The sequence below is a fragment of the Paramisgurnus dabryanus genome, chromosome 23 (genome assembly GCF_030506205.2).
Source record: "Paramisgurnus dabryanus chromosome 23, PD_genome_1.1, whole genome shotgun sequence".
Classification (NCBI taxonomy): domain Eukaryota; kingdom Metazoa; phylum Chordata; class Actinopteri; order Cypriniformes; family Cobitidae; genus Paramisgurnus; species Paramisgurnus dabryanus.
Genome location: NC_133359.1, coordinates 6,281,103 through 6,293,492, shown reverse-complemented (window position 1 = coordinate 6,293,492; position 12,390 = coordinate 6,281,103). Strand labels below are relative to the sequence as shown.

The 12,390-nt window shown below is 35.7% G+C and overlaps 1 long non-coding RNA gene across 1 annotated transcript in view; it reads left to right on the top strand.

The window, feature by feature from the left end:
* LOC135781594 (uncharacterized) overlaps positions 1 to 12,182 on the top strand; it is an 83,259-nt gene extending 71,077 nt beyond the window's left edge. The window contains exon 5 of the long non-coding RNA XR_010545180.2: positions 11,477 to 12,182. This is a non-coding gene — a long non-coding RNA (uncharacterized lncRNA). The remainder of the gene's footprint in view (positions 1 to 11,476) is intronic.
* The last annotated feature ends 208 nt before the right edge of the window (positions 12,183 to 12,390 follow it).

The window sequence follows — 12,390 nt, the reverse complement described above, 5'->3', positions numbered from 1 at the left end:
TCTCTATCTGTCTGCCTATCTGTTTGTCTATCTAACTGTCTGTCTGTCTGTCTGTCTGTCTGTCTGTCTGTCCATCTGACTGTCTATCCATCTGACTGTCTGTCTGTCTGTCCATCCATCCATCCATATATCTGTCTGTCTGTCCATCTGTTTATGTTTGTCTGTCTGCCTGTCTATCCATCCATTTGTCTGTCTATCTGTTTATCCATCATTCTTTCTGTCTGCCTACCTGTCTGTCTATCCATCCATCTGTCTTTCTGTCTCTCTGTTTATCCATATTTCTATCTGTCTGCCAGCTTGACTACCTGTCTGTTTATCTGTCTGTTTGTCTTCCTGCCTCTCTGTCTGTGTGTCTGTCTGTTTATCAATCTGACTGTCTGCCTCCCTGTCTGTCTGTCTGTCAATCTACCATTTATCATTCCATTATTTCCAGGGATGTAACATCACTCTTCCCCTATGAACTAATCTGATACCAGTATTGTTTGATTCTGTTGTAACAGTGAAGGTTATTTATGCTCAGGGTGGGCTGGTTCAGGAACTGCTACAATAAAAAGGGGCTTTAGAGACAATATCAAAAGCCCATTCCCTTCAGCCATCTGTGACTGCATCTGAGCCCGGACTGACGGGCTTCACACTTACTGAGTGTGAAATTAGCGTGTGTGTGTGTGTGTATGTGTGTGTGTATGTATGCTAACTGTCTGTGTGTACGTGAAAAACACTGAGGGTTGGTTTGATTAAATCTGTGTGCGCGCGTGTCGATTGTGTTAGGGTGTCGTGAGTGTGTCGGTGTGTGTTTGGTCCCAGCAGAAGGCACAGGTGTTAGCATTGACTCTCAGTGGCCTGGGAGCCTGCAGTCGACTGGAATCCAATCCGACGGCCCTCCTCTGTGATATGTTAATTAACCTTCACCGCCAGAACATCATTCTCCGGGTTTGGGGCTAAGTTCACATCAACATCTGACCTTAATTGACTATTAAACTTCACTGAATGGCCCGTGTGACCCGACCTCTTGACCCTGAACCCTGACACCGTGACCGCACAGATATCTGTCTTTGGTTGGGAATTAATCACGGGCTGCGTTTGAAACAGAATACTAACATGCTGGTTGCTGAATACTGTAGCATATATATATATATATATATATATATATATATATATATATATATATATATATATATATATATATATATATATATATATATATATATATATATATATTTATATATTTATATATATACAGATATTTGGGTACCAGATTGTTATTAAAGTGAAATAGGCAACTGTTCTTAAATTAGTGTGTAATTTTGATGTTAGCTTTGCACGTTTTAGTAATCATTTTTATTTTCAACTAATATATACTAAAGCAAAAATGCAAGCAAAAGTGATTTTGTATAAAACTCATATCAGGCAGTAACCATTCAACTCCAGATTTAATACACTATTTTTTATTCATTCGCTTTCTTAGCTGCATCATCACTACGAGATGTGATTGATAACCTGTCACTTTAATCTCATTCTGTTCTCATTGTACGGGTGTAAGTTATGAGGCATCACATCCAAAATCCTTTTTTTTCTCGACTACAGAATTTCTTATTGTATCCTCCTTCTTCTGCTTTTAACATGGATGATTTGTTTTCATCTAATATGTTTATAACGTTATTAAATATTGTGTAATCTATTTAATTCGAGAGCAAATGGAAATGGACTATTGTAGGAGATACATTGAAGAACATTTTAAAGAGCTGATATTTTAAGTATTTTTAAATCTGTATATTTTTTACGGTGGAGAATATGAGCAAAATATTTTATACTGACGCATTTAGCAGACGGTTTGATCCAAAGTGACTTACGGTGCATTTGGGGTATAAATATTATCAGTCCATGGGAATTAAACCCATTACTTTGTCATGGTGAGTGCCAGCAACAGGAACACTGGAACAAGAACATTTTGATTAAAAAAAACTCGTGACAGTGTGAAATATGAGAGAAATATTTTGTTATTGTTTTTTCCCAATGAGATCGCCCTGCAACGTACTTCAGACACTTAAAGAACGATCTCTGATATTGGGATTGAACTGTCCAGGAAAATGAAAAATGATTCAATAGCTTCTCCATTTCCTGGTGTATCACAGTGTTTGCTGCTGTTTTGTGTGATTCTGTCACACATAATAAAACACATTGACTTTATTTCCACTGGGATCCATGCATTCAGATCTTTCGTACTGATGCAAATTCAGGTGTGCGATTCAGCTGTACCTTTTTGTGGTTGTATTTAACATGAACCCCTTTAGTCTTTTTAGTATTCTCTCATGTTTCTAAATAGGGAATAAAAGGCTCCTAGTAGAGAAGAACCCTTATGAAAGTTTTCCACCAATACGATAGCCGATTATTCAGACTGATAACAGCCGATACCGATAGTTTGGTCTTTAAATTATCTTGCGTGAACTAAATTCTAAAGATTACATTTTCTGAATGTAATTTATTTATTTAAATATTGAACATTAAACTAGGGATGTTTCTTTACATTTTCTATACACCAAGCTAAAATTCATTGCATTTTCCTGTTATTTTTTTTGATTGACTGGATATATCGCCCATGACTATCGGACGATAACTGATAGTGTTAAAGGGACACTCTACTTTTTTGAAAATATGCTCATTTTCCAGCTTCCCTGCAGTTAAACATTTGATTTTTACCGTTTTGGAATCCATTCAGCTGATCTCCGGGTCTGGCGGTACCACTTTTAGCATAGCTTAGCATAATCCATTAAATCTGATTAGACCTAGCATCGCACTCAAAAATTAGCAAAGTGTTTCGATATTTTTTCTATTTAAAACTGGACTCTTCTGTAGTTACATCGCGTACTAAAATGTGATTTTCGCCTTTGCTGCCGTACCATGGCTGCAGCAGGCACAATTATATTACGCCGTGCCGAAAATAGTCCCCTGCTATTGAAAGTTACTAAGGTCTTTTTTTAAAGACAAATTTTCCGTCGGTCTTAGTACACCACGTTACTATTGTAGAGTTAAGTTTTAAAAAGGAAAAATATTTTAACTCTTTGGTCATTTTTTAGCTCGATGCTAATGGTCTAATCAGATTCAATGAATTATGCTAAGCTATGCTAAAAGTGGTACCGCCAGACCCGGAGATCAGCTGAATGGATTCCAAAACAGTAAAAATCAAATGTTTAACTCTAAAATCAGCTAGTGGCCAATACCGATTATTGTCCGATATATCGGTGCATCTCTAGCTCCTAGTATTGTTTACATGTTTAGGTAGGTTGGGGACCTTCATGTTAACAGTGTTGAATTCGGCAGACAGATTTAAAAGACTAAGGTCCCTATCTTGCACCCAGCGCAACTGACTTTGTCAGTGACGCATGTATCATTCGTTTTTTGCACCGGCGCACAGCATGTTTTTCCCTCCACAGACGCACATCGACAAACTAGGGAATGAACTTGAGCTCCCGAGGTGGTTCAGCGCAAAAAAGGAGGCGTGTTCCGGCGCAAACCATCCCTGATGCTATTTTGCAGTTTCAAAAAACAATTGCGCCACTGACCAGAAAAAACTAGTCTAAAGTCAGTGGCGCGTTGCGCGTTGTTCATTATGCTAGTTTAAGGGTGCATGCTTGACCATAATGTATAGCGTGCACAACGCGCGCACACTTTGCATCTAATCTACACAGATGCAACAGTTATTTTTGCAAATCATAAATTGTTACAATAAAAAATATTAACACATGAGATAAGGGAAATCATTGTGGTGAGCATTGTGGTGATAGCTTTTATTTATTTTGTGTGGCTGCGTTAAAAAAACTATCATGCAAATAACGATTAAAATATTTTTATACGTTTGTTGTGTGGCTGTATTACGTTTATTTTATGTAAATAATAATTAAAATGTTTTCATGAGAAACCTTAATGTATGTGAACTTGATTTGTAAGTGTACTTTGGGGTTGGACCTTGCTTGCGTTTCTTGGCTTTCAGCGGTGAGCGTGGACGCAGCAATGTCCTCTGCTGGCGTCAGGTCCTGTGTAGAGGCAGATCCACCTCCCGTTACACGGCGTGCCCGATTTATGCTGGCAAGCTTGGGATTCCCCCATCTCCTGACATCATTGTAGCGCTTGCGGCGCAACGTCCTGGGGATGCCAGCTGATGAGACAATTACGGCTATTTCCTCCCACGCCTGTTTAACCGACTCTGATTTGGACCGGTTTCTCCTATCCCCATACAAAACAACTTCTCTGTCTTTGACTGCTCTTACAAGAACGTCGGCCTCCTCGGCTGTGAACCGCTCCTGGCGTGCGCCTGGTAAATCCGTCATAATAATAGCAACCCGCCATGGAACTTGCGCCCTTGCGTTTAAAGGGAATGTTGGATAGCGTTCTGATTGGTTTATTTGACGTTACGCCCAAACCACACCTATGAATAATGAACCTACTTCAGACCAACCCCTTATTGATTTGCGCCTGGCGCAAGAGTTATTTCTCCCGCCAGGAAAATAGCAACAGCACCCAAGATCCGCCCACAAAGTCACTTGCGCTTTGAGCTTCGCACTTGCATTTCAGATCGTTAAAATAGGGCCCTAAATGTGGATGTGGGTAAGGAATGTAGAAAGGTCATTCAATGAATATATTTAGAAAAAATTTTAAATATGAAAAACAAAGAGATTTTTCTGTTTCAAAGGAATCATAAAATAATAAACACTTGATTTAGATAGGATGCAACGATCATGATCACTTTGTAATATCTTACTTAGCTTCCTTCTGGTATACTTACTTCATGATCCAAATAATGGATTAAACCAAGTCCCTTCTATATTTTTTATTTTCAAATATCACGTTTAACTAGAAAATACACTAGATTACGAAAGTAAACTGGATTATAAATAGTATTTCATTTTGTAGGATTAAAAAACACAAATTTATTTCTATGTCACAACCCCCATTTGCCCATAAGCAACCATTTGCATTCCTAAGCTCACAGGGGTGCTGATAGTCATCAAACACTATTGGCTGAGATAGTCATCCAGTTCTGTGTGGTTAAACGTGCTCTTCTGATCTCAGGTTGGGTTTAGGGCTTAGTCACACTATCAGATCTGAACCGCACCGAGGGTGTTTGCATTACAATCGGCTCCATTTTTCTGAGAGACCATTTCCTGTTTTTTTTCCAAACAGTCACTTCTGATAATTGACAAGAAGTCTACGCATGTTGCTGTTAAAGTTTCTTTCGTCATTTCGAACTCGTTGTGAAACCACTCTTATAAAATGTAGCATACTTTAAATATATACTATCAACCTTTAAAAATGTTTGCAATATATTTATCCATCAATGATTTTAAAATACTTGATACCGATAAGTAAGTTTAACATTAGCAGGACACTAAAATCAACCCAGCTCTCCACATAAAGAAGGATCTCAAAGGGTACATCATCTCCAGCTGATTTCTATTAGAAAGGGACCATTAGCCTTCTGAATTCAACCTTTTACTGCAGAAGTAAGTGAGTGTCTGTGAGAAGTCTTGTCAAAACCAATCCCACAACAGTATCTAGAAATACTGAATGCGTTTACATCCACAGAATAAGTGGATAATTATCAAGAATCTGCTTATTATAGAAACCTGTTTTCATGCATTTACATGCAAATCAGTAAACCAGCTATGCACAAAACTGCATTTACATGGGATTTGGAGATTTGTCAGGCTTCTCGCAGGCAGTGATGTCACCACCTATAGTACATATAGACAGTTTCAGCAGTAACAACATACGCCAGCGGCTTTTGTGGTTAACACGTAACTTCCGGTAAACTCGGCTAAGAAGAAATAACAAGAAAGTATTTTTAAAGTAGTTTATTTATATAACAAGCAAGTAAACAACACGTAGATTACATAGAAAACCAAAACATTTGTTATTTTTGAAGAGGTATTTGTTCAAGAGTTCAGTTTAGCAACTATTCAGACCATTAAAAAAACTGAAACCGGAAGTACACTGCAAAAAATTATTTTCAAGAAAAAATTTCTTAGTATTTTTGTCTTGTTTTCAGTAAAAATATCTAAAATTCTTAAATTAGATGCTTTTTCTTAATGAGCAAAACGACCCAAGAAAATAAGTCTAGTTTTTAGACCAAAAATATCAAATTTAAGTGATTTTGTGCATAAAACAAAGCAAAAAAATCTGCCAATGGAGTAAGCAAAAAATCTTGAAAATTTTGCTTACAACCATTGGCAGATTTTTTTGCTTGTTTTATGCACAAAATCACTTAAATTTGATATTTTTGGTCTAAAAACAAGACTTATTTTCTTGGGTTGTTTTTCACATCAAGAAAAAGCATTTTAATTAGAATTTTTAGATATTTTTACTAAAAACAAGTCAAAAATCCTAAGGCATTTTTTTCTTGAAAATCATTTTTTGCAGTCTATGTATTAAATCAATTTTAATATGCAATATTAAATGCTTTATCTATGCTTTAGAATGTTGTGAACATTTTTTAGTAAAGTAAATTTTTTTCCCAAGACAAACACCCGGAAAATACTTAAAATACTCAAGTGGTGTATGCCTCTGCATGCGCACATGAACAAAACTGCGAGAAAGTTGTTTAGTTCTTTACATGCAACGCAAAATCGGGGTAAGAAGCAAAAAAACTTCCTAACCCATATGGCGTTTATGGACTTTACTTCGACAACAGAACATTTTTATGTGTTTACATGACACAACACATTATCATTATGTTAAAGCGCACCTATTTCATTGCTAAAAAACAACATTATTTTGTGTATTTGGTATAATACAATGTGTTTCCGTGGTTTATGGTTAAAAACACATTATTTTCCACATACCGTAGATTTTTGTAGCTCCAGATATCCCTGTCTTCTTGAAACGCTCTGATTTTGTACAAAACTCATCGATCAGAAAAGCGCTGTGTCCCTGATTGGCCAGCTAATCTGTACGTTGTGATTGGCCCGAATACCTCTGAAGTCAGCCGGAAATATGACGCTTCTTACCATGTTTGAAAGATTCGGTAACAATGCAATGCTAACAGGAGTTAACTTACAGGCTGTGAGTCAGAAGCGGAAGGAATTATGATAATGTCGGTCTTGTCTACATCATCAATCCCAGGAAGTAAACTGTTGCCTAATGTGTTTGTTGTAGTCCAAGATAAGAGATTTACATGACGATAACTCGCATCATCATTTCCTTTTGGGGTTTGTACCTTTTGCATATCGTTAGCATGTACACACTTACACACCAAAGGAAATGTAAAAACGTGAATCGGACAATAGGAGCTCTTTAAGCATAATTGGCTTAAGATGCATGTAAACGCACTCACTGTGGTTAGTTTGTGTTACCATAGACACAGTGATGGGTTCTTGTCCGGAGTAGAGGCTAAAGCTGGAAACTAAATTTTTAGGCAAAATTAACTGATTTATAGCCCCAGACCTTGTTAAGTACCCGTGTCGATTTGTTTTTGCCCTTCAAAGATGAAGCCCAAATACAGATTTAATTTTTTATGACCATGTTTTACGCACTACTATTATCCTTGATAAATGTGTGACTGTAAATTATGTATCCACACACACAGATTTGTTTCACTATATTAACATCTCATAAATTTCAGTTTTTATGCCAAGTTAGTTTTTTATACTCTAAATCTCTAAACTCTAACAAAACATGTGGAAGATTAATGTTATGCTAAATGTTATTTGGACAATTTGTAAGCTTTTAAAGGGATAGTTCGGCCAAAAATGATATTAATCCCATGATTTACTCACCCCCAAGCAGTCCGAGTTGCATAAGTCCATCGTTTTTCAGACAAACACATTTTCGGATATTTTAGAAAATGTTTTAGATCTTTCAGTTGATTAAATGTAATGTTACGGGGTCCACGACCTTCAAGTCCAAAAAAAGTGTGTCCATCCTTCACAAAATAAATCCAAACGGCTCCAGGATGATAAACAAAGGTCTTCTGAGGGTAATCCACGCGGTGTTGTTGTAGAAATATCTATATTAAAAACATTATTACTAAGAAAAGTGCGTACACTACGCTTATACTCTCTCCTGAATACAGAGGAGTCTAAGATGGCGGCGCTACCGGAAGGTAGTTATTTACGTTAATAAAGTTTTAAATATGGATATTTCTACAACAACACTTCACGGATTACCCTTAGAAGACCTTTGTTTATCATGCTGGAGCCGTTTGGACTTATTTTGTGAAGGATGGACGCACTTTTTTTGGACTTGAAGGTTGTGGACCCCGTAACATTACATTTAATCAACTGAAAGATCTAAAACATTTTATAAAATATCCGAAAATGTGTTTGTCTGAAAAACGATGGACATATGCAACTCGGACAGCTTGGGGGTGAGTAAATCATGGCCTTAATATCATTTTTGGCCAAACTATCCCTTTAATTTACGAAGATCAGTTTTTTTACGTATTTGTGAGCACATTTGAATTAAAGGGATAGTTCACCCAAAAATGAAAATTCTGCCATCATTTACTCACACAAAGAAAGATATTTTGAGGAATGTTTGTAAACAAACTGCTCATGAGCCCCATTCACTTCCATAGTATTCTTTTTTCCTACTATGGAGGTAATGATCAGTTTGGTTACAAACATTCTTTAAATTGTACAAAGAAATGTATACAGGTTTGTAACAACATGAGAATGAGTAAATGATGACAGAATTTTCATTTTTGGGTGAACTATCCCTTTAAAAACCAGATCTGACAAACACACAAGACTTCAGCATTCATTAACTCGTGTTAGGACGATTGGTTCATTTAGATGATTCAGTTTCAGTTTTGCCTAAGAAAGATTCATTGTATTCGAATCAGCCATCATTAATCGTGCTCAAAAGCATTTCAGTACCTATATATTCTTCAATTTCAAGACAAGAATGAACCTACAGCCACACACAGACAAACAAATGTGCAGCACTCCTCTGATAAATGTTGTCGTAACAGTGGGAGCTCTTAAACATGCCCAGTTGCAACTCTCTCTTTCCCTGCTGGAAATCCATTAAGCATAAACACAGAAAGCTCGAGGGTTATTATAATGGCAAAAGTGCACAAATAAAGCTCCCTGAAATTGTAAAATCACAGACTTACGGCCAAATGGCAAAACCTATTAACTCGATTGGTTAATACTTCCAACCGCTCCTTTGGCTCATGCTTTTAAAACAGAAACCATAATGGCTTATTTTTGCATTACTCTTAATAATAGCAACCTATTAATCGTTAATTTTAGTGTGTTTTTCTGAGGAATGTCAGTAAAGTTTCCTAAAGTAAACTTCTTGGTTCAAGTTTCAGCTTAAGAGTAAGACAACAAACATAATAGAAAACGCTCAAGATGGGAGAAATGCAAACTCAAATATATTATTTGAATTATGTATTCAATGAAAACTAATATAAATTGATTATAAATTGACAAAATCCAATTTTACTGTTCTACGATTTTCTAAGAAAATATCTGTCAATATTAGAATACTAGAATAACTATAGCTTTCGGTAACGACACCATCTTGGACTCACACGATTCACCAAGAGTTTTAGCGTAGTTAGCGTTGGTTGCCATGGTTACATTGCCCAGTTATCACCAAAGGCCAATATGACATCGTTAACGGAAGCTAGTTATTATAGTTTATAAAGTTTAAAATATAGATTTTTTTATATAAAATTACATTGATTACCCGCATAAGACCTTTATTAACCCCTTGGAGCCATGTGGAAAACTTCTGTGAAGGATGAATTAACTTTTTGGGGTTTAAAGCCTTTTTTTTAAAGTAGTTTTTTATATAATATAATGTTTTCTCACATTATAAAGCTTGGAAAGGCAAGGACATTTAATAAAATAACTCCAAATGTGCTCGTCTGAAAGATGATGGACATGTGTATCTCGGATGGCTTGAGGGTGAGTACATCATTGGGTTATTTAGATTTTTGGCTGGAGTATCGCTTTAATGTTACTAAATACTTTTAGGGGTGGTCTCGATTGGCTAAAAATATTTTTTTTCTCATTCTGCATGTGTGCACGCATTCTCATATGGGTGATTCTTGTGAAAATAGACTAATGAGGTGACATAAAACATTTTGATAAAAAAAGTAAATGCAAAGTAAGATTATCAAAATAAGAAGCATACAGTTACAAACATCTCTTCATGTACTATTTTGCACATGATTTCAAATGACATCATTTAAACCAATTTTGTTGTTTTTTCCACATTTAAAGGGGAAATTTTCATTGCCGCAACGTATCCATGACTGGATTTGGGTTCTTTGACATGGAAATATTTATCATTAAAAAATCTAAAAAATAAAAAGCTTCAGTGCATGTTATACTAAAAACATTTACAGTAACGAAACATGTGGTATTTGGTGATCATTGGTAAATGTAGAGACAATAATAAGGAATATAAATGTGTCCAAGACCAATTTTCTCATCCTCCGCAACAATTTTCAATCATTGTTTAAGCCCTTTTTTTTCAAAAAAAAAAAAAAAAATTAATGGTTGGAAGGGACATAATTGACTGTGACACTCAAGATGGCTACCAGGTAAGCAGTTTTTATTTTTTCTCTCCAGATAAAAGTTGAAACTTTGTTTGTCATAGCACCTAGACAACTCTTTAGTTCTCATTACTGAAACATGAGTTTGTAAATGCATATATTTAATGTAATATCATGTTGCGGTAATGATAATTTTTGATAATGATTATCTAAAACAATTAAATCATTCTATAGGAAATATTTTTTAAATTCTCTAAAAATAATGGTTATATTAAATTCAGACCTTAATCTTATATTTGCAAAAAAATTGGCTTCAAGGGCTTTTTAAAAATTCTGATGCTTGACACCTTCTAAATCTGGATTTCGTGAGAATCACCCGTATGCATTTAAATTAGGGCTGTCAAAAGATTAATCGCGATTAGTCGCATACAAAATAAAAGTTTGTATTTGCATAATATATTTGTGTGTGCAATGTGTGTAATTATTTTGTATATTTTTTTAATCTATATATAATATAAAATATATCTATATATCTATCATACATAAATACATGTAAAAGTTTCTTAAATACATACCTGCATGTGTGTGTATTTATATATACAAAATAATTACACACAGTGCACACACATATATTATGCAAAAACACTTTTATTTTGTATGCGATTAATTGCGATTAATCTTTTGTATAAAATGATTGGTCCTGGGCTCTGTAAATAGTAGTGACTGGTAACACCACAGGGCATTTTAAAAAGTCACAAATGAATCTTTACTCCTTTTTACTGTTTGTCATCCTCCTCAACAGCTGGTTTCATCGCCTATTGTATTTAATGAAGTAACCCCTTACCAGTCGCCTACAGGGCCATTGTGCCCTACATAGATTCTTCTATATCTTGACTTGTTTGTCTCCTCTTATAATGATGTACAAGTCTTATATCCATGTTCCTCTGTTTTAATTGGCTGTTGTTGCCTCAGGTTCATGCTCATGCCCAGGTGTCATAAAGTGTAACAGGGGGAAGATGGCCTGAATTTCAGGCTAATTGATGTTAATGCACCATCTGCTGAACAATGCAGCAGACAGAACCAGACAAAAGACTCTCTGGACTGAGGGAACATCAACGTTGTGGGGTCAAAATGGGAGGGGCCTATATATATATATATGTGTGTGTGTGTGTGTGAAAATATAAATACTGTTTAATTTTTATACTTGTGTGTCCTAAAGTCTTAACTTTAAACATGCAAACTTCCTTTCTGTTTACTTATAACTTAAAATCTACATAGTTAATTTTCTATGCAGCCCATATTTGACACTAGCTAGATTATTTTACCTCTTTACCTACCTGTGACCTTTGCAAGCTCTGTATACGCTATTTTATATAAACATAGCAACACACACAAGCTTTTGTTTCTGAAACAGCTGGAGAGCGTCCGTGTTTTTCTCTGGGGAGTTTGGGGGAGGTACGACTGACACCTCACACATAATAGTGATCCAATAAAAACAGGGGGCAAGGATGGGCCAGTCGATGTGTGTCAAGGGGGGTGACCGGGTACACGATTGATCTAGTAAAGTTTGAAATATACATTAAGTGACAAACCTTATTTCATCATGAAACTGTCACATGATGTCACCAGTTGTTATTCTCTATGCGTTCCTATGCAATTGAAATCTTCATAATATCCATCTCATGTAAAACAGTTTTTTGTTTGTTTGTTTTACATTATACCAAATAAACAAAATGTAAAATACAATGATATTACAGTTCAGTGCCACATGAAACCCCACCTCCATGTTTTAAGACAAGACACAGGACACTAAACGTCTACACGGCTGACAGGACTGTGATACCATATGGTTAATAATGCCTATAAACGTGACTGTTTAAAGTGAC